The following is a 22,154-nucleotide window of genomic DNA, read 5'->3' as shown; positions in this document are numbered from 1 at the left end:
GGACAGGGTGGCAAGGAATGGTTTGAGCCCCATGAATTCAGGAATTAGAAATCTTTTCCCCGTTTCTGCCTAGCCGGGTAGACTGAAGGGAAGCCGGGGCCCGGATGGCGCCACAGTGTTGTACAGCGCTGGGGACACCAGGAACCCGGCTGGAGAAGGTCACAGTGTCTGCGAGGATCCTAAGACAGGTAAACACCCTGCTGCCCCACGGACCAGGGCAAAAAGCCAGGAGAGTCTGAACCAGCACAACCAGCTGGTTTTCAACCCTCAAAATACGCAACTGCCAGAATCTCTTGGGTGCTAGGAAAAACTCGTTAGAGCCCAAGACTCCTTATAAGTAGGTAGCAGAGAGAAGCCTGTAACTCAGTGTGCAGATATGTGCCTTCATTTTAGTTGCAGACTGAGGGCTGAGGATGTTGAGTTTTCATAAGGAAAGAGGAAGAGAATATGGGGTACTATTACATTGGGGTGGGGGGAGAACAACCTGGGAATCTGTCAATAAGCAAATATTTAAGACGAGAGAACATACTTTTTAAAATCTCCATTCTTTGTTTCCTGTGACTTATGATTTGAAGCCAGAATCATGAGTCACAACTATTAGTCTCAGTTTGCAATTAGATTTGAATTTCGAGATCCAATACTTTTTCTTCTTTTTTTAAAAAATATTTTATTTATTTGAGAAAGAGAGAGAACAAATGAAAGAGAGAGCATGAGCATGGGGAGGGGCAGAGGCAGAGGGAGAAGCAGACTCCCAGCCGAGCAGGGAGACCAATGTGGGGCTCGATCCCAGGACCCTGGGATCATGACCTGGGCTGAAAGCAGATGCTTAACCGACTGAGCCACCCAGGCGCCCCTCTGGAGTGAAGAAGGAGGCCCTCCAGGAGTGAAGAACAGTGAGCCGCTGGCAGCAGGGTATCTGCTGGGTCTAGTTCCAAGTACCTTTGGGGTGAAAATTTGGCTGTTCCACAGCAAATAGTTTCAGATCACCAAGATCTTTCAGATGACGGAGATGTACAAATTAAACACTGTACCCAGGGGCAAAACAAAACAAAACAAAACAAAAAAACCAAACACAACAGCCAAACACATACCAGGAGTTTAACTTTTAAACAGGGAACCCCCAAGCTGTTTTAGCAAAGCACTTAAAAAAAAAAAAAAAATCGCTGGGAAGTTTGGTCTATGTGGAGAAAAATTCTGTTTCATCTTTTTCTTATATTATGGATACGAACAACTAAATAACTAATTCATTTTAGAACTTTTCCAATGGTGCTCGGACCTTGTATAAATGCTAAATTTGCTAAATTCACACAAAAGTCCCATAAAACTGACGAAATATTTTGTTCCAATGAATGTTTCCAAGACTAGCCCAAAACATTCTCTTCAAAGTTATAGATGGCATTTTTGTATGCTTAGTTTGATTTATAACAATTGAAAATATTTGCTTTTAAAATTTTAGTGGAATAGAAACTCACAGGAACAATTCATTAGTCTTTTCTCTCAGAATGGCTGTAAGATTCTATGAAAATATAAGAACTATCTTAGCATAACCAAATAATTAAAATGGCTTTAAGAACTAACTTCCAAGCCAATGTTTATATCATGTAATACTAGGTAGAAACAATATTAACAAATTACAGTGGGTAAAGGAATAAAATTACTGAAAGGTAAGTGTTTGAATTGGGCTTTGTTACTCATAAGAAGTAGAAACTAGCCCAAATTCGTTTCATTTAAGTGAGAGAAGGAGGTGTCCCTGGAATCCAGATAAAACTGAACCCTGAAGCAACAGGACTGATTAATCAGCCCCTTCTCTCCAAACAGATTCTTTCTCTCTCAGGTTGCCTCTCTTTCAAGGACCATGTTTTTCTGAACGTTGCTTCTTAATCTGCGTCTATTCAAGTTCTCTCTTTATCCCAACTGGCTTCTTCTGCTTTTTTTTTTTTTTTTTTTTTAAACAGAGCCTCAGATGCTGCCCAGGCTTTGATCTTGCATGGCCCCAGGCTCAAATGCAAACAGTTAATCGGTCAATTGGTCACAACCCTCTGAGTGTCCTAGAATTAATTCCTAAGGAGAATCTGACTGGCCAGGCCAGGTGAAAAATGGCAATTTGAGCCTCCAAGACCACCCAATATTATTAAGAGGACAACTGTGTTTTCTACCTTTCCATCTTTCTACACAAGGTTGACACAACTTCTATCATGTGTGTGAAGATGGAAAGGTAGAAAGAAGATGGAAATGAAAATTGAAAATTTGTGGGAGACACCAACCAAATGCTGGACATCATCCTCCAGGATCCTAAACAGGATTAACTTCTAAAAGCATTCATTCATCCTTTCATTCATCCATCCATCCATCCATTCATTCATTCATCCATGCATCCATTCATTCCAGCTTTCAGTTACTTATCAAGTATTTATTACATGTCTAATACGTGCTGGACATTGTGTTAGGTGTGAATTGCCTCTCATCTCTAGGCCATTTAGAATTGGTTCTACAACATTTAGTACTTAAGAGATATAAGGCAGTACATCTCTGATTCCTGATTGCTAGTCTTATACCTATAATTGGACTGTTCATCTCTCATGGGCATGGGCTATCATAATTTGTATTCTAACACAAGCTGAGTGTATATCTAATAAATAGGAAAACTCCTGTACCGGCTCTTTATCTATCTTCTTCTTTGCCATCTTGCTTTCAAGATTAAAACCTTCGGAAAAATAGGGGCACCTGGGTGGCTCAGTTGGTTAAGCGACTGCCTTCGGCTCAGGTCATGATCCCGGAGTCCCGGGATCGAGTCCCGCATCGGGCTCCCTGCTAGGCAGGGAGTCTGCTTCTCCCTCTGACCCTCCCCCCTCTCATGTGCTTTCTCTCTCTCTCTCTCTCAAATAAATAAATAAAATCTTTAAAAAAAAAAAAAACCTTCGGAAAAATAGGGTTTAAATATTGCTGAAAAGAAAGTCGCATTACGGTTCCTTAGAGTAGTAACTCTTTCTACTTTCTCTTTTTTCTCTTCCCTTTCTAGAAAAATTTTCTAGAAAAATTTTGTCTTTCCCTGTTTTGAAGTCTGCAATGAAGAATACTATTTTAGTAAAGGTAATATAGTATTCTATCTTGAATTTGACTTTAAAAATTATGTCAAATTTTGTTTGACTTTGGAAGAATTTATTCTGATCTTAGAAAAATTATCATAATTTTTTGTACCATTCTATAGAAAATGGCATTTGGGAAGTTTTTTTGCACATAATATTTATCTAAAGCCACTACAATCTTTCATGGATATTTTCTTTCTCTTCATCATGAGGAGACATCTCTGTGGACATTATACTGGGTATAAAGGAGGTATGGAATGGTATGGGGAGGGGGCCAACTACAGAGGGTAAAGTCCTGAGGCCAACTGTTAAATTTACAAATCACAACAAGTATTATCCAAGTTATGGTTTCATCCATGCCTGAAGTTGTTTATTCATCAAATACATATTGAGCATCTATTGTGTCTTAAGCACTGTTCAGGGGATATAGTAGTGACTGAGACAGAAAAAAGTTCTTTTCCTCATGGAACTCATCTTCTAGAAGGTGAAATTCTGAAGCTTTTCAGAAGAATATATGACATATTTTAATGGCTAGTCCAAAACAAGACTCAGTTTTAAAAAAACTGCATAGTCATCCTCACATGGATGTTTAACATCTGATCTTTTTTTTTTTTAAGATTTTATTTATTTATTTATTTATTTGAGAGAGAAAGCACCAGCCAGGGGAGGGGCAGAGAAGCAGACTCCCCACTGGCAGGGAGCCTGATGTGGGACTTGGAGATCATGACCTGAGCCGAAGGCAGATGCTTAACCGACTGAACCACCCAGGTGCCCCTGATCTTTTTTTTTTTTTAAAAAGTATGTCCATGATTTTTTATGCACAGTTCACATTGATGGACATCTAATATTTTATTTACCAAGTACTATGTGTTCCTTTAGGAAATGCAGCTTTCGTTTGGTCCAAAGAAATTCTATATCCAATTATGTTGTTAGAATTTTCTTCAAAGCTATCTGTGCTGGTTTTTAATATATATTCACACACTTAACTAAAACTTGTGAGATGCAGATGGGGTTGGGGGGAAGGATACTAAGTTTCTTTAAAATTAGGTACCTTATTTCTTTTATGTATGCTTTTATTTTATTTTATTTTATTTTTTTGATCTTGGATGTAGGTCTATTTTCATTCTGAAATAAATGAAATGTACTCAGAATCTATAGATGGAAAAAGTTTCATGGCTGCTGGTACACAATGTTCTCTGTTATCTAGATTTTAAAAATTTACCTTTGCATCATTGGGTGATGCTAAGTTTTCTGTTCAATTCACTGTATCTACTGACCTTTTGTGGAGTCTGTTCTTCCAAAGCTTTTGAGATGGGAACACACAGCATGTTGCATTCCATGTCATGTCAGTCATTATTCTCTTTGACTTTACTTGTGTTCTCAAGTCAATATGTTCCAGATTAATGAGGCATTTGTTCCTAATCAAGAAACTATTTAAGAATACACTTTTAATTTTAACGACTTGTTTGTGATGAATTGTTTCTACATGCCCTTCTCATATTTGAAGATACTTCAAACCTGTTGCCTTTTTTTGCACAGTTCCCAAATGTCTGAACACTGGTAGTTGCTATGACCCAGTGATCTCAAGGGACTGAACAGACAGGGTTATTGATTTCCTTCAGAAAATCATTCAGATAGTTCCCTTAAACTAAAAATTACTTCAAATACCAATAATTTTCAAAGGAGCTGTTAAGCAAACTGTGTGGTTATACATTATATGTTTTTAATGTTCCCTTTAGACATCTACATCTAATGAAGTCCTACTGTTTTATGAGGAACCATGTTAGAAATAATTTGTGAAGTAAACTCTATGCCATTAGCTGATTTAATTAAAATGTACTCTGTTGATTTATGTTTTATTTTTTATTTAAATAACTATCAGGTAGGTGTGTGTGTGTGTGCACACATATGCTTTATTTGATGCTACACAAACAAGTGATTCATGACCTCTTAATAGTAACAGCTAACACCTATTGAGTGCTTAATATCTGCCAGGTTTTGTTCCCAGTCTGTTAAATCTACTAACTCATTTATTATTCTCCACTGCCAATTTGGGAACCCTGTTTTATTCCGGTGTTATAAATCAAGAAACTGAGGCACCAAGATGATAGTGATTTGCCCAAGGTCACATAGAAATTACATGGCAGATTAGAGATTGGAAACCTAGTGGTCTGGCTCTAAAACTCAAGCTCCTAAACACAAGGCTATACCACTCTAGACATGAAGAAGCTCCAGGTATTGTCAGTCCCTTCTTAGGAACCTTAGTTATTTTGCACTACCTGAAATGTATTTGTAAACCTTACTTATCTGTGGCCATTGTGCTAGCTACTTGGTTCTTTGGTCCTCCTTTTATAGGTGCTAAAAATGGAACAGATGAATTAGACCCTTTCAAAATTTATATATTTGTTTATTTACTGGATTTATGTTTCTTTTAAACAGAGTATATTCAGTTGAGAAATGGAAACTTGGATTGGCAGAATTCCTCCATGTCTCTATGATGGCTTTGAGCATATGAAAGAATAACACTAGTTGTCTTGTGATAATACAAATCATGTTGTGCTTGCTTAAGTAACTGACTTACTTTTGGGTTTCACGGTGAGTTCATTCCATTTCAAAGAGTTGTAGGAGAAATATGTCTCACTTATCTTTTAAAATGAGGGCTCAATATAATTATGTTTCACCTTATTCCACCCAGGATTCCATGTTTTAGAATTATTTAAGATTCATTGTTGTTCCCAGTGTAAAGCCTAATGGGAATGATGGGTTTAAAGTTTCCTATCACTGCAGACAATATCATAGAAATAGAAGATTGGTCAGATTCATTGATAAGAAAGGAATAACCATGGTTTGAATTTTTCTTTCATAAGTTACTTTCTACATGTTCCTGACAAGTCCACTGATCTCTTTGAAGCTCAGCATCCCATATGGTAAGTTCAGATGGTGGGAATTTTATTCATCAGGACCCTTTGGCTTGCATGTGATAGAATCCAACTAAAACTAATTTGAGCAAAGTAGAGAATTTAGAAGACTCAAGGATAGAAATCCAGCTGGATTTGAGGCAGAACTGGAAATGGAGACCTGAGCACCATTAGGACTTTGTGTAGCTCTTGCTTCTTTGACTTTCTGGTGTATGAGCTTTATTTTTTTTCTCTTTCTTATTTCCTCCCCTATTTTGTTTCACATGACTGGAAATATGGTTACTGATCGTTGGTCTCCTATCTTTACACATCATACTTCAGGCACCCAAAGAATGACTGTCATTTCTGGATAAAATATTCTGAGGGATGGATTCCAATTTTTCCCATTTGTGTCAGGTGCCTGACTGAAACTTGAAAGCTTTGGCTAAGAATATGAGGTCTGGGGTAAGGATTATGATAAAGTCTATGATAAAGTCTATCATTTTGAGTTTAGTGTCTACTCCTGAGCCAATAAACTGTTGCCCTAGAACAACATCTATGGATAACCTCATGAATGGGGTGAGGAAAACGGGCATTTCCCAAATGAGGGGGCTGGACAGATAACTCCATGTATGTCTGCTGTAGTTAACACCAGCTTATACAAAATAATAGGCCCTTTTCTGTCTTTGATCATAATAAATGATATGAGAAGTCTACTTTTTTTTTTTAAGATTTTATTTATTTATTTGTTAGAGAGAGAGAGCGTGGGTGAGAGAGAGTGAGCAAGGGTACAAGCAGGGGGAGCTGCAGGCAGAGGGAGAAGCAGGCTCCCTGCTGAGCAAGGAGCCTGATGCGGGACTCGATCCCAGGGCACTGGGATCATGACCTGAGCCGAAGGCAGCCGCTTAATCAACTGAGCCACCCAGGTGTCCCAAGAAGTCTACTTTTTGATGGGTATAAAATATTTAGCCCCAAGCTTACTGTACATATATAGATTCTTCTATAAAACATCCTTGTCTATGATTTTCCTGTAAATGGATATGTGTTTATTTATTAATTGATTAAAACTGAACTTTGGGATTCATGGATAGCAATTGTTTAATTGATCAAAACTGAGTTTTGGGGTTCAGGGAGAGCTTAGAAATTTTTTTTTTTTAATTTTTTTTTTTTTTAAGACTTTATTTATTTGCGAGAGAGACAATGAGAGACAGAGAGCATGAGAGGGAGGAGGGTCAGAGGGAGAAGCAGACTCGCTGCCGAGCAGGGAGCCCGATGCGGGACTCGATCCCGGGACTCCAGGATCATGACCTGAGCCTAAGGCAGTCGCTTAACCGACTGAGCCACCCAGGTGCCCTCAGGGAGAGCTTAAAATAAAGAACAGAGATTGTAGGGAGAGCATTAAATTCTGAGTTATTACAAATGTAACTAAATAATAAGTAAGATTTGGAACCAGGAAAAATAATTGTATTGAATAAAAAAAAATGGAAGATTAATTGAATCTGGTAGATTAGCAGGTAAGAAGTGAAATTAAAAGAGTCTTTTATGAAACCTGGAAACCAGTATGAATTCATAGTTTGAGTCTTAGAAGAACCAGGCTCTGATGGATATTTTCTGTTTGACAGATTTATACTGGGAAGGAACCAGACTTGGGTGATGAAAAAGACACCCTGGATAGAATAATTTATACATAAGATGCAAAATGTAGAACGCTTCTTTTTCAGGTAAGTATCTGTCCAGGTGTGATGTGGATATGGCAACGTTTCCTACTTTCCCCAGTGTGGCTTTGTAGTACTCAAGGCTATTGTCAGTGTCTTGCCAGGGAGGAGGGCTAACATGAGAGCTCAATTCCTGCAAGTTCCTAGTGGCAGGAGGAGTGATGGGGAAGGTAGGCACCTTGCACTTGACACTTCACTGTACCCCGTTCTCAATTGGCTTTTAATTTTGTGAAGGAGACCACTCATAGTTTACCAAAGGATCAGAGAGCAAGGCTGTGGTGTGCGCACTACTATTTCTGTTTAGTGCATTTTTCTTTCATGGGTCCAGTGTCACCTGGGATCTGTCCCAGGTTGTTTTCTTTTTTTTTACTCTTTCTTGCCATAGAGGTCATGTGTTGTAATTTGGACTCTGGTCGGCATTTCATGTTACTGCATGCACTGTAAATTCAATCAGCAAGCCTTTATTGAACAGAAAGTACTTGAAACACTGTGTGGAGAACCCTGAATGAAGTATTTTAATTGGGAAGGGTCACTGACTAATAGAATAGTTCTAATCTTTATGGGCTCCAGATCATTCTGTCTGTTAGCACTGGGTTAGGTGGCAGGAGGTTGCAGACCAAAGCCTAGGAGAATTTCAGACAAAGCTTGAGGGAAGGCTTTAGACCCACATGGGTCTAAAATCCCAGGCAGGCAACACAGATGAAAGCCATGAGAAAAGAGATTGAGCCAGCGGAATCAGGAAAACAAACACAAAACAGTTATAAATAGCAAGGGACAGAAGTTAGGTAAGGAAATGGGTTTAAGCACCAGGAAATTAAAAAAACACACACACATACAAACAAAAAAACCCAGTAAGAACGCACTAGTCTCAGGGCTGGTCATTCAGATGGAATCTGGAACCCAAGTCAGCCTGACTATCTGGAGGTTTAGAAGATAAGAGCTACTGGCCCATAGACCAAGGGGCCAAGAACAGATTCTATCCTTGACTTCCTTTACAACCCTCTTGGCCTCATTCAGTTTTAAATAGAGACCGCTGTTTTATTCAGAATATTTTAGATGAGCTTTGTTTGGAACTCATCTGAACTTTGACTGCAGCTGAGACCATCCTACCCCTTAGGACATTTTTCTTTCTGAAATACCAGATGCTTCTGAATAGGTTATACCAGGACTCACAGACTAAGAATAATTGACATCATGGATGTCAGACGCTAAGCTGTGTGCTTGCCATGTAATAAACACTCAGTAAATGTTAGTGATGATGATCATATGATCATGTGATTACCATTTCTTTTTTTACTGCTTGCCCTGGTAGATGCTGCCGCACACAGCGTCAGTCATATGGGAGTCAGTTGCCTTGGCTCACACAGACCTCATAATTATTTTAAAAATGCATCTGAAATCTCATTTCATCCCAACACCAGTTTCCAGCCATGTTGTAGCCAATCTCTTTTCTTTGACCTAAGCATATACTATAAACGATTCTAGTTTCTTTAGCTAGTTTTAGATACCAAAAAAAAAAAAAAAAATCTATTTCCTCATCTCAAATCTTTTGAAAAGCCAAGTGCATGATGTTGTTCCAGAGTCCTCATTATCAACTTTAAGGTCAGAAAGCGAAAATTCCTGTTACTGCAGAGACAAGGGGAGATCCCAATCCCCAGATGCCATTTGGTACTGTCCTCATATTTTTTTTCCCTCAAACATTTAATCCTAGCACCAAGACAAAGTTCACTTGTCTGAATTCCTGATATTTCTTTTGGTTTCCCTTTTTAAAAAAAAATGGCTGCTATGTTAGAACTGGACAATCTTCAACAACAGTTGCTATTTTTAGGAACATAGTATCTGTCCTCATCCATCTCTGCTGTTTCACACCTTATTTGCTTCAGAACACTCAGATAAATGCCATCTGGCCTGAGTGCTTTATTGAACTTTGTTTTCTTCTATTGCAGCATCTCTTCTTCATTGGAAACGCTAATCTCTGTCTTTCTTGTGAAAAGCATTCTCAGAAATTAGAATTTCCCCATCATTTCCTAGAGTCGAGTGTTGCCAAAGAACCAAACAAAAACCCTCTCTGGGCTTGTGTTCCTCTAACCTTATTATTCCCTTCTGACCACCTACAACATCGTCCAATGGTTTATATGTTAGTGAGTCTATTATCTGGCCAAGCTGGATTTCTACTTTAGAAGACTGCCTTTTTTCACGAATGCTTTAACTTTTTCTTCTTTTAGAAGTGGTTCTGTTCAGTCTTCTGCTTACCTTTTTGACTATTTTCTCTGATATATTCAGGTCTCTTTTCTCCTGGTTGTCGGCTTTTGATGGACAACAAGTTAATTTCTTGGATTGATATTTTAGGCAAGAAGAACTAGAGGACATTTGAGCTTCCTTTGGCCCCAGATTCTATAGTTCTGTAACTTTACAATTCACATACTTTTATTACTTCTGTCCAAATAGTCTTCATTAAATGGGAATAACACCACTGGTAGTTTTTGTTTTTTGTTTTTTTTAAAGATTTTTTTTTTTTAACCTGACAGAGAGAGAGAGACAGTGAGAGAGAGAACACAAGCAGGGGGAGTGGGAGAGGGAGAAGCAGGCTTCCCGCTGAGCAGGGAGCCCGTTGTGGGGCTCAATCCCGGGACCTGAAATCATGACCTGAGCCGAAGGCAGACGCTTAACGACTGAGCCACCCAGGCGCCCCCACCGGTAGTTTTTGTATCACAGTGCTAGATCATCTGGTTTTCGATTTTGTCCCTGATACTTTTTAGTGGTATGCTGCTGGCTGAATTGTTTAGCTTAAGTTTTCTTATTTCTAAAATGGGAGTAATAAAACTATCCATTCTTCAAGGTTGTTACGATAATTAATGTATTGTGTACATTAGGAGTTAATAAACATAACATGCCTAGAAGGTGCCTGACACATTATAAATGTGTAACAACTGTTAGTAATGTGTTATTCCCCTTGATTCAGTGGATGTTAGATTAGCCACAATATCAAATACCACCTGTCACAAAGCTGACATCTTAAATGGAGGATAGAACAATGTCATGGTGAGAAAGGAAAGTCATTTGGTACAAATGTGAAAAGGAAATCAGATATACCTCACAACATTATCAAACACAGGACATGGTCAAGAAAATTTGGCAGAAGTTTTTAAACTTAGAAGACATGAAAACAAAAGTAATGCATGGGAAGGCATTATTTACAGTATTGGTAGATAGTAAGTTATTCTAAACAGCTTATCTCATAACATCTTGATTTCATCATGAGTGAGAAGATAGGCTTAAATCATTATTTGGGTGATATGAGGACAGTCCTCCTCTGCTCCATGCTGACCATGTACTCCTGGGCAAGTCCTTTGACTTAGTAGTTCTTTCTGATAAGGAAAATACGTATTTTGGCATCAAATCAGGACTTTTGCCCTTTGGAGGCCTAGAAGCTTATAGAAAGGAGCTACCTGTGTCTATTTTTAACCTACTCTCTGTTAGCATGGAATCTTTGGTTACATGGAGTCTGGTGTCCTCGGTCTTGAGGGTCAATCTTTAGTCCAGCATGATTAGCATGAGAGAACAGGGTTTTGAGAGTCTGGCTGCTCATACAGATGTATTTGAGTTCTAAAACTCATTCTCTGGATGAGCCAGTTATTATGAGAATAATCCATGGACTCTGATTTATAAATTATATATAATCAAGTCAAATATATACAATTAAATGTCTATAATGTAAAAATATATAATATGAAAATATTAAAAACCAAAGCTGTCAGTCTGGGCTACTGGTCTAGGCTAATCCCACAACTGGTTTAGATGTTTGAACTAAGCTAGGGCTGCCCAGTCTTGCCCCAGAGCTGATTACATGAATTCTCTTCCCTGTGCTTGGGACTATGAGACCAAAATCTCTTGGGCAATCTCCCTAATGCTTTTCGTATAGAGCTTGCTTGTCTGATAATCAAAGGACCCCTAATTTGCTTGAAGGGTGAATTAAACTGTACCTATTTGCAGTTAAAAAGTAACTTGAATGATTGTTCACGTAAGTTGTTTATATAAAGAACATAATTTCCCTGCCTTGACATCGTTTTTTTCTACTTCAATTAATAATAAGAAGGTGACCACACGGGTGCCTGGGTGGCTCAGTTGTTAAGCGTCTGCCTTCGGGGGTCCTGGGATCGAGTCCCACATTGGGCTCCCTGCTCTGCGGGAAGCCTGCTTCTCCCTCTCCCACTCCCCCTGCTTGTGTTCCTGCTCTCGCTATGTCTCTCTCTGTCAAATAAATAAATAAAATCTTTAAAAAAAAAAAAAAAAGAAGGTGACCACACATGTTTAATGCTTGGCTGGGTAAGCGATCTTGAAATCTTTGGCAATACCAACTTTTAAGCTCCTATATTGGGAATGGGAAGATGTTTGTTTCCCCAACACCTTTGTGAGCCTATAACCAATATTAATATTTTAATGAGACATTGTATTTGGGGTTTGCATTAATGTCTGAACATCATTTCTTTATGCAATGTTTAGAAACTATCCTACTTGGTATGTCAGACTATAAGGAGAGCAGAAATGTCTTAATACAGTGGCTCAAACAGTCCAGACATTTCAGGGTTACTGGGTGGATTGGCAGAGAGTTACTCAAGGCCTCGGGTTCTTTCCATCTTCTTGCTCTGCTCACTTCCAGGATGTTGTTCTCATCTGCATGGTTGAATGTGTGAAATATTATCTCCAGGCAACCATGTGTCTAGCTGGAGCTTTATTACTCTAGAGGAGAGTGCTACTCTGAGGAAAATCTGGCACCAAAACGTGTACTTTTTTTTCCCTCTAGTGAAAACTGGCAACTGCAACTTCCATTATTTCAGAAGTACAGATTGGCTTTGCTAGTAAAACAACTGAGATGTCCTAGTTGATGCTCTAATAGGATTAAAATTTGGTTTTGTGAGGAACTGTTTGTACAGATTGGTAACCAAACTGTCTGGCATAGGGAAAATGAGAAAAAAAGGAGTTTTGTGTACAGATGCCAAAAAGAGGGTAAAGGGGGAATGAAGAGGCTAGAGAGCCTTTGTGTCCCCCCAGCTGGCCCCAGCAACTGCCATTAAGGCCCAACAGAAAGAGGGTAGGAGGGGCGCCTGGTTATCTCAGTCAGTAGAGCACGGGACTCTTGAACTCGGGGTCGTGAGTTCAAGCTCCACATTGGGCATGGAGCCTACTTAAAAAAAAAAAAAAAAAAAGATTTAGAAAGAGGGGTTAGGAGCAGAAGCAGAAGAAGCTATTTCAGTGAAACACTACAGTGGTAGTGATAAGAATGATGAAGATAAAAATAATAACATCTCTACCATTTGCTCAGTGCTTACCAACTTCTGTCACTATACTGAGCACCTGATAGATTAATATATAGATAAAGTATTCCATTTAATACTCAAATAATCTTATGAGGAAGAAATTATTATTATCGCTGCCATATTAAAGAAGATAAAAATAGAAGGTCAGTCGGTGAAGCGTCTGCCTTCGGCTCAGGTCATGGTCCCAGGGTCCTGGGATCGAGCCCCGCATCGGGCTCCCTGCTCAGCGGGGAGCCTGCTTCTCCCTCTCCCTCTGCCCCCACCCCCACTTATGATCTCTCTCTCTTTCTCTGTGTTAAATAAATAAATAAAATCTTTAAAAAAAAAAGAAATTCAGGTTCAGAAATTTTTCATATCTTGCTGAAAGACAAAAACATAGTAAGCAGCAGGGACAAGTTTGGAATCCAGATGTGATTTTATTTTTATTTTTATTTTTTTAAAAGGTATTTGACATTTCTTTCTTTGTTTCTTTTTTTTTTTTTAAGATTTTATTTATTTATTTGAGAGAGAGAATGAGGTAGAGAGAGAGAGCATGAGAGGGGTGAGGGTCAGAGGGAGAAGCAGACTCCCTGCCGAGCAGGGAGCCCGATGCGGGACTCGATCCCGGGACTCCAGGATCATGACCTGAGCCGAAGGCAGTCGCTTAACCAACTGAGCCACCCAGGCGCCCTCTTTGTTTCTTTTTTTTAAAATGTATTTATTTGTCAGAGAGAGAGAGAGCACAAGCAGGGGGAGTGGCAGGCAGAGGGAGAAGCAAGCTCCCCACTGAACAAGAAGCCTGATGCGGGACTCGATCCAGGACCTTGGGATCATGACCTGAGCTGAAGGCAGATGCTTAACCACCAGTTGTCCCCAGATGTGATTTTAGAGCCAAATTCTAGGGCACCAGCTTAGTGTTCCAGCCCACCTATAACAAAGTATGGCTCAGAAGCTGATGGAGAGTATATTCTTATGTTTTTCAACACCTCCCCGCCCCCATCCCTTTCCCTCATTCCCTCAATCCTCTACCCACCCACCCACCCACCCAGAGAAGACTCTTGTGCAGCAACATTGGAGCTCTTCCACAGAAAATGGAAATACACAGGAGGGACTCTTCTTAGAGAGAGGCCCAGAGCAGGGACCTGTGAGGCATTGAGGAAGGGGCCAGGGACAAAGAACATCAACTGACTTGTTTCTGAGCATACATGAGCTCCCCCCAGGACTTTTTGGAAATAGAGAAGACCGTACAAGGGAACTTGTGTTCCTAGATAATTTAGGTGTTAAGATTGCTGTTCCCTCATTGGTCCTCCTGTGCTGATGAGGCTTAGAACTATCTAGTTATAAGGGTAACTGGCAAAGACAATCCATTCCACAAACTTTTCCCAAGTGCTTCTAGGTCTGCAAAACGGAAGCATTGGATGAGCTGATCCCTGAAATTCTTTCTGGCTCTAACAAACTATGAACCCATAATTAATTTTCAGCTGGACCCCAAATTGGGAGAGGAGGAGCAAATGCTTTTATACTGATTATGATTCTATGAAGAAAAACCCAAGGCCAGTGGGAAGAAAAATGGAAAGTGATATGGCTCAGGGCTAAGCAATCATCTAGAAAGTTCGCATTTTTAATTGCTTCTCGGCCTTTTGGCTAAGATCAAGTGTAGAAAGTTAGCATTTTTGAAACATAACATGACTAGAATGTTTTGTTTCTATTTCTTTATCAAGAAAATTCTAACATAACCGAGGAAATCATGATTATAACCCTTCTTCCTGGGGCCACCTGTCCTAGCCTGGCGTCTCTAATGCCTGCATTGGTTTCAGGCTACTGGGTCTCCAACTTCTGGAGATGAATATGAAATAAATATTATGGGAAGTTATTATTCTCTTTTCTTAGTGATGAGTACCTCAAGAATCCCCCTAGATGTTAAATAGATGGAGTGTGAATTACCTGTAGGAATAAGAAGACAGACATTCCTTGGAAGATACAGAAGGGTTTCATATGGCACACTCAAGCAATAGCAAGCAGTTTTATATGATGGTGCTGCATGACTTTGCACACATGATATTAAGAAGGAAGAAGAAAAAGATGTGATCATCTAATGAAAGCCTGGAGTAATATGTTGGCTGGCCAAGACATTTGATTTTATCATGAGGATAATAAAGAGTTGCCAAATCAGTTCAGATGGGGAGAGTAACTTATTCCTCGAAAGAATTATGAAAAATAAGGTGTCCTTAAACCGATAGTCCATTTGTAACTCCCAATGCCAAAGGTGACCTCCAGAAGTGATTTCCCCTTAACAGCATCTTACTGTGCAGTGGTCCTCATCCTTAAGTTCTCATCATCACAGTTATCACTTGAGAGCGTTAAAAAACCCTAATGGGGGGCGCCTGGGTGGCTCAGATGGTTAAGCGTCTGCCTTCAGCTCAGGTCAAGATCCCAGGGTTCTGGGATCAAGCCCCACATCGGGCTCCTGACTCAGCGGGGAGTCTGCTTCTTACTCTCCCTCTGCCTCTCCCACTGCTCATGCTCTCTCTCTCTCTATCTCTGTGTCTCAAATGAATAAATAAAATCTTTAAAAAAAAAAAAAAAAACCCTAATGGCCCAGCTCTACCCCAGTCCAATTAAATCAGAATTTCTAGGGCTGCGACCCAGACATCAAGGATAATTTAAAGCTCCCAGGTGATATCAAAGCACAGCCAAAGTTGAGAACTGTTGAGCTAGTAGTATTCCAGAAAGCTGGTAGGACTGTTTGAGTTCACTCTCTTGTACACCCTGCTGAGTTTCAGCTCACCTTTGCCATCCATTAAGGATTTACTGAATCCTGTTCCTGTCAACTTTCATTCTATATTTCTGAAGAAGGGCCTCCCAGGGAATTACATGGGAGTTTTCTCCCTCAAGTTGATGATAACTTATTGTTGGAGGCAGAAAAATTAACCAAACATTATAATGTGGTAAGATAGTTACTCTGATGATACTCCTTGCACAGACTGCTGTGGAAGGGACACTTACATTCAGAAAGGGAAAAGGAGGTGAGGCGTGAAGGAAGAGCAGTATTGAGGTAGAGTATAGGGTTCCAGGGATCAAGGGCAAGAGGGTTATTCTAGGAAGAGAGATCAGAATGTGGAAGGCAAGGAGGCAGAAACATAAATATTAATGGGAATATATTCATAAGATGAACTGAAACCAGAAGTTATTCTCATGAAAGTAATATTAGTCCAAAAGTCTCAGTGGTGTTTAAATCCTCTTTGCCTCCTAATCTGACTTAATACCTGATTTTCCCTGAACACTCTCCTAAATGAAGTGATGTCCTTTGGTCAACATCCTAATCAATATGATCACATCTCTCAAATTTTATCCCTCACTTTGAAGTCACACTTTGACTCATAAGGAATTTCCACCCTTCCTTACAGCTGTTGAGAGGGCAGCCCTAACAAGAGGAAGTAGCCTTGTATGCTGTCCCCACTTCCTTCCTGTGGCTGTGTCATTCCTGAGTCTGGGTCAGCCAGCTGCATCCAGGAGTCCCAAAGGATGCCGTGAAAATGAGTCTAGGTCACGACCTCTCTCCAAAGCCATACCTTCTAGCTTTTATTTGTATTAAAATTAATCAGAAAGTCCAAGAACTGACATCGTCAAAACTAACAGCAGTAAAAAGTATTTATGATGAATGTGTTTATTGTATATCTTTATTTCAAGGTTCTCACCATTTTGTGCAGTTTTCTCACTAAATTTTACAAAAATTATTAAGGTAGAAAAAAGTAGATGGTATTACCCTCATTTGGATAGATAAATTGTGACAAAGGTGCTTTCTTAAAAATTTTCTGGAACAAATGTTGGTGGGACTTTTTCTTTTTCTTTTTTCTTTTTTTTTTTTTAAGATTTTATTTATTTGACAGAGAGAGAGAGAGCGAGAGCAGGAACACAAGCAGGGGGAGTGGGAGAGCGAGAAGCAGGCTTCCTGCTGAGCAGGGAGCCCTATGTGGGACTCGATCCCAGGACCCTGGGATCATGACCTGAGCCGAAGGCAGACGCTTAACGACTGAGCCACCCAGGCGCCCGGTGGGACTTTTTCTTAAGCAAGTAGAAACATTCCCAATAGGTACATGTTGGAAAAAATGGACACATATCTCATTTACTCTATTAGAAAAGGACACTTAAGGGTTGCAAGTGATAACAGCTTCATTTGATGTTGGTCCAGGGAGTTGTTCTAAGCAAGATGACTGGATTGAGTTAATATTCAGTTAATACTCTTACTTCTTAAATTTGCCACTATCACTTCAAGAAAGCTAGTCTTGCCTTTATTAAATATATAGAGAGAGCTCTATAGCCGTCCTCTTGGCTTCATGTTTGAGCTTTATCACTTTGAATATCTCAAATATATTCCATTCCTTATTTCCATGAGGTTCATTGGGTTCATTCATCCATTTCTTTATTCTCTCCACATCCCCCCACCATGTTTCACAAATATCTCTTAACTCCACAGTCCTTTAAAGTGCTCTGATTTAAGCCACATTTTGTGGTTCTTGAACTCCTGTTTGAGCACAACAAATAAATAAACACAAATGGTGTAGAATCAGTTGCAGAAAATGCCTTAAGATAAGACTGTAAACACAACTATGTAAAAATGTCTTAGGTTTATCTTTTCCAGATATGCCAATCTCAGGGCAGAGGTGGGTGAGGAGAGAGCTTTTGTGACTGCTTTCTCTGAGATTCAAAACATAAGAAAATACATTCTGATGTTCAGTTCCAAGGCAAGTGATAAAGATCAAACACTCATTTTATTACAATATTTTCATTTTTATTGACCAGATTCACTTTGGATCTTGCTTGCATTTGGAATGTTTACTTTTTAATAAGTGATCTGTTTAAATGTGGATCAGAGAACAAGGGTTTCTGTTTTACAGTTCAACTTTTGACCTTGGGGGATGAATGGGTGGAGGCTAAGAGGAAAAGTCCACTGTGTTTCTACTGAACTTTTTACCCTTAAAAAAAAAAAAAAGAGCAAGTTTAAAGTTCACACAGTGCACAAGAGGTCTCCACTGGGGATTTCTGGTATTATTAACTTCCTGACCTCAGATAATTAAAAAGAAAGAGCAGAGCCACCTCAGACTATGACTCAACTTTGAACTTTTAACCTTTCAAGTAAAGTATTTAAATTGTAAATGGTAGACCCTGGAAGCTTTCTTATTGCTATTAACTTCCTTCATCTCTGGTCACAAAGTTATAATTTAGGCCAAAAGCATGGCCCGAACTTTCCTTTTTATTTACTTAACCTCTTTTAGCAGAAAGAATTGAGAACTCTATTTACCTAGAAATGACAGGTATTCGGGAGAAATAAGTGAAGCCTGAAGTGTCATCGCATCTTGGAGTGAGAAGCAACCCTCAACGATCTTTCTAGCCTGCTCAGTTGTGAAGGAGAATAGTGAGAACCAGGGAGGTGAGTGATTTCCTTAAGGTCAGACAATTAATAGGAGAACAAAAAGCATCCCTGATTCATTAGCTGTACTTGTTTTAGTGGTGGAGGGATTCAAACATGACTGGGGGGAAGGACTATTTCCATATGCAGCAAAGGGGTCGAGATTGTTACATTAAAATTCATAAAATGGAAAAAATCACTGGATCGGGAGTCAAGAGGCCTGGGTCCTAGTGACCTCTTTACTCTATTGATGGTATAATCTTAGGAACTCATTTAACTTTTCCAGCCATAATTTGCGTGGTTGTAAAATGGAAGGTAGTTGGGAGGAGGTGATAAACATCCAAGACTGTTCTGTTAGAACACTTTCGGTTCGAGAATCCTTGCTACGATGCATGTTTAAGCACTGTATAGACATACAATTCTCAGCAACAGCTGAGTTTTCTTAACATGGAGGATAGCTCCAGATGACTGTGACTTGGGGGTAATTGGCATATCATGCTGGGCTTGACACTGATGATGAGGCTCTCCTTAAGAATAGACAGAAATCCCAAAGGAAAAGAGGAATATCAGGTAAAGAGGCATAAGGGACAGGGAGGAGAACAAAAGAACTGGGACAAAGAAAGGAGCGATGGGTGGTGGGGGGAAGGCATTAGAAATGAAGGTGACAAAGTAACGGTAGCCCCTCAAGCCCCCTCAGTTGGAGGGGACCCAGCCAATGCTTGTGATACAGAGAAAGTCAATGAGTACGTGGTGAATCTGCCAGAGCCACATGCTGTTAATACCCATGCCTAGAGAGGCTGTTCTCCCTGGCACTTGAAAAACACACGGAGCCTGCTGGAGAGCCAGTCTTCCTCGGGCCCACTCTTCCCTCCTGCTGTTTGCTAACACCTTTATTGCCTCCAGTTAGTTACTCACAGCACTCTCATTCCCATCTGTCAAGGAGAGTTCCCTTCCAACATTCTGTCCTTCTTTTCCTATACAGAAGGGACCCTCCCAGTGTGCCTGCCCAGCACGGGAGTTGGTACTGAGCTGGATGTGGCAAGTTTGGAGGGGGGTGAGTCACAATTTTCTTGCTTCCTGGTCCCAACAAGCAAGGGAGAGGTGACTGTAGGATCCTGCCTGAGACCCTCTGACGGAGCCAGCTGGAGGGGAGGGAGAGCGTGATGGCTGTCTGGCCCGAGGCTGTGTGCTTGGCCTGGAAGCAGAGGGTCCAGGGTCACTGTCTGGTTCAAGTGCTAACAGCTGTATTTGACTCCCATCCCATCACAGATGTTTACCCACCCAACTCCTCAACCACTCTCAGCTGCTTTAAACTAATTTACTTCTCCTTTACCACCTCCTTTGGTCCTTTTACCCCTCCACCGGCCCCTGGCGATTAATATTTGAGCAAGGGACTGCACTGATGTGAGGATGCCTGAATAGGCGATTAAAGTTGCAAACCTGGGGCGCCTGGGTGGCTCAGATGGTTGGGCATCTACCTTCAGCTCAGGTCATGATCTCGGGGTCCTGGGATGGAGCCCCACATCAGGCTCCTGGCTGGCTCCTAGCCTACTTCTCCCTCTCCCTCTGCCTCTCCCCCTGCTTGTGTGCTCTCTCTCTCTCTCTCTCTCAAATGAATAAATAAAATCTTAGAAAGAATAAATAAATAAAGTTGCAGACCTGTGGGCTGCAAATAACTATCAGTCCCAGGTTTTGGTGGGCAAAATCACCCAGTTTTTTCTCTGTTCAGTAAGCCCTATTGATTCGCTAAATTTCTCCCACATTTTCTAGTCTTGAATGCATTCCTTCCTGGGTAGATGTCCCAAGTACAGTCATGTTAACCTCAAGATCCCCTGAGGAAGGAGGTCACAGGTCACCAAGCAAAGCATGACTGTCATCATGAAATAAGTAATACTGCCTCATTGGCACTTACCTTTGTCATCATCTAGAAAGGAAATAAATAAAGGACTGGATCTTGTCCACCAGCTACCCCTGCAATGGAAAACATTACAATGCAAATAAGATATATTGCACTTGTGAAACTTAAAAATAAATAAATAAATAAAGGTTTATGCCACTATTCTCAATGATGGGCTACAGCAAATTCTAGGTGGCTCGATTCAGGGAAGTGATGATAATTCTATTTTTTAAAAGTAATTTCCTTTTTTTTTTTTTTTTAATTTTCTGTACCTTAAGGCGATGGGAGAAGAATAGAGTGTTAAGCACAACCCAGAGAGTCAGTGATAAATAATTCAGTATGTGAGTTGTCTGCAGTGAAGACTCTCCTAAACCAGGCCCACTAACCCCCGCTGCAGGTGGGAGAGTCTGAGCGCTTCCAAGGGTAGCCAAGCCTCTCCCCCGCCCCCCTCCGCCCCATTTCCCAGCTGCCCCGGCCCCTCCGTAGGTTAACCGAGAGCGGTGTGCGGTAAGTGGCCTTTGCCGATGCTAACTACACCCCCACAATCCCAACTCAGCTGAAAAGCTAAGACCTTACCTCCAGAGGCAGCCAAAGGCTGATGGAGTCTCTGCAGTCGTCTATCGTCCCTGGCAATATTGCCTCTTTTGGCATGCACATTTGAATTGGCACTAACACTGAAGAAGAGACTGGAAAATCACACCAGCGAAAAAGCCCTCTTCTTTGTTTTCTTCCTCCATTCAGTTAGGTAAAATAGATCCCCTCTCTTTGTCTGCTATTATTTCTTTGGTTTGATGTGCCCAGCTGGCAAGAATAAGTCAACTTGTGGTGATTAAATTTAGTCGAGTATCCTCACAAGCGCCAGGCGCTCCGGAGCCCTTAGTGGAACTTCGTCAGGCAAGACAGCAATCGTTGTACAGCGGGGCACCATGGAAGTGGGAGGCTGGGCACCGAGGGAGCTGCAGTCTTCTCCCTTCTTTTCGCCAGCAGCCCCGAAAGTGAACTAGCATCTAAATTAGGTGCTATTTTAGATTACGGTGTGTCGCACCTAACGGAAGGAACGCCATCAAGCAGGCAGATGCCAGTGGGATATTGGTTGGTATCTAGGGATGGCAATTGTTGCCTCATTTATTTATTCAATCGGTCAGTCAAATGACATGTATCACGGCCATCAAAAAGATATGTCAATCTCTGGACACAGGGGTCTTCTGGTGATCTCTGAGATAGGAAAGAGCAAGTTAGGAATGATCACTGCTTAATGCCTGTTTATCGAGGACATGGGCAGAGGGCATGCTCCCAGAGACGCTCCGACATTTTGTGGCCTATGAGAAAACTAGATTTGATTCTTCTTGTCGAGGGCCAGAGAGACCGATCCACTTTACTCCTGAGAGGAAAATTAAGAGGTTCCCTATAACTTTATGGTAGCCATATGGATGGTCTTCCCTTTTACCTCCTACCACCTTGAATTGAGGAAGATACAGTTGGGCCAAAATTTTACTAATTGTTGTATTGAACGTCTACCAAATGCAAGGTATTATATGGGATAAAGGATAAATTAAACATGGGGCATACCTGATCCAAAAGGAGAAAAACCTTTTCATACATAATTGTAATATAAGAATAATTCTGGAAAAGGCTGTATGAGAAAATGATCAGTCTGTGGTAAGTTGTTTATGAGACTACCAGAGAGAAAAATTATTCCTTGGACATAAAAAAATAGGTATAAACATACACTGAAAATAATAATAATATAGTATTTTTTTAATCAGAGGCTCTGCTTTATAAATACTGGCAACCAATTAAGACAAGAATGCTAAAAAGATGGATTAAGTTCATGTAGTAAATAATAATTCCT

General features: G+C 40.4%; 1 protein-coding gene and 1 pseudogene across 2 annotated transcripts in view; both read left to right on the top strand.

The window, feature by feature from the left end:
- The window catches only part of NRIP1 (nuclear receptor interacting protein 1), a 176,230-nt gene that overhangs the window by 135,931 nt on the left and 18,145 nt on the right, over positions 1-22,154 (top strand). Inside the window, exons 2-3 of one of the 2 annotated variants that reach the window (XR_014138733.1) lie at positions 6,326-6,448; positions 7,606-7,704. The gene's annotated coding sequence lies outside the window, so the exon portion shown is untranslated. The remainder of the gene's footprint in view (positions 1-6,325; positions 6,449-7,605; positions 7,705-22,154) is intronic. The other variant, XR_014138734.1, reaches the window with a different exon arrangement.
- LOC115941658 (U2 spliceosomal RNA) lies at positions 14,620-14,746 on the top strand (annotated as a pseudogene).

The sequence above is a fragment of the Leptonychotes weddellii genome, chromosome 1, assembly GCF_054177405.1.
Source record: "Leptonychotes weddellii isolate Sample4059 chromosome 1, ASM5417740v2, whole genome shotgun sequence".
NCBI lineage: Eukaryota > Metazoa > Chordata > Mammalia > Carnivora > Phocidae > Leptonychotes > Leptonychotes weddellii.
The sequence above is the reverse complement of the archived record's forward strand: the minus strand, read 5'-3'. Positions and strand labels throughout refer to the sequence as shown.